Source organism: Egretta garzetta, unplaced genomic scaffold, assembly GCF_000687185.1.
Source record: "Egretta garzetta isolate BGI_Z169 unplaced genomic scaffold, ASM68718v1 scaffold799, whole genome shotgun sequence".
NCBI lineage: Eukaryota > Metazoa > Chordata > Aves > Pelecaniformes > Ardeidae > Egretta > Egretta garzetta.
In genome coordinates, this window is record NW_009260759.1 from 90,343 (window position 1) to 90,897 (window position 555).

The 555-nt window shown below is 65.4% G+C and overlaps 1 protein-coding gene across 1 annotated transcript in view; it reads right to left on the reverse strand.

The window, feature by feature from the left end:
• RAPGEF3 (Rap guanine nucleotide exchange factor 3) overlaps positions 1-555 on the reverse strand; it is a 10,200-nt gene that overhangs the window by 3,756 nt on the left and 5,889 nt on the right. The window lies entirely within an intron of this gene.

The following is a 555-nucleotide window of genomic DNA, read 5'->3' on the forward strand; positions in this document are numbered from 1 at the left end:
CCCTACCTTGGGCTGGGGAGAAACGCTGCCGTCTCCGTTCTCCAGCCTGCAGAGAGAGGGTAAAGGGGATGTTAGAGCCCACACCTCGCCCTGGAGACAGAACCGGGGTCCTGCACCCCCCAGGATCCAACCACCGCAGAGCCCACCCAGCACCCCTGCCCCACAGGGCACCAGTGGGTCCTTGACAACTTCCCTCTGGCTGGGAAGCCTCCAGCCTGGGGACAAGGTGGCCTGAGAGCTGCTGGCATCCCCCCTGGCCTTGGCACTCGTTGCTTTGCTGGCTGAAAGCTCGGCCCCACGAAAAGTGCAATCCCCCTGCACACAGGGGGCGTGGGATTTGGGGACATGGGCATCAGCAGTGGCACGGTGGGGGGACATGGGCATCAGCAGTGGCACAGTGGGGGGACATGGGCATCAACAGTGGCACGGTGAGGGACATGGGCATCAGCAGTGGCACGGTGGGGGACATGGGCATCAGCAGTGGCACGGTGGGGGGACATGGGCATCAGCAGTGGCACGGTGGGGGGCATGGGCATGAGCAGTGGGACGGGGGGG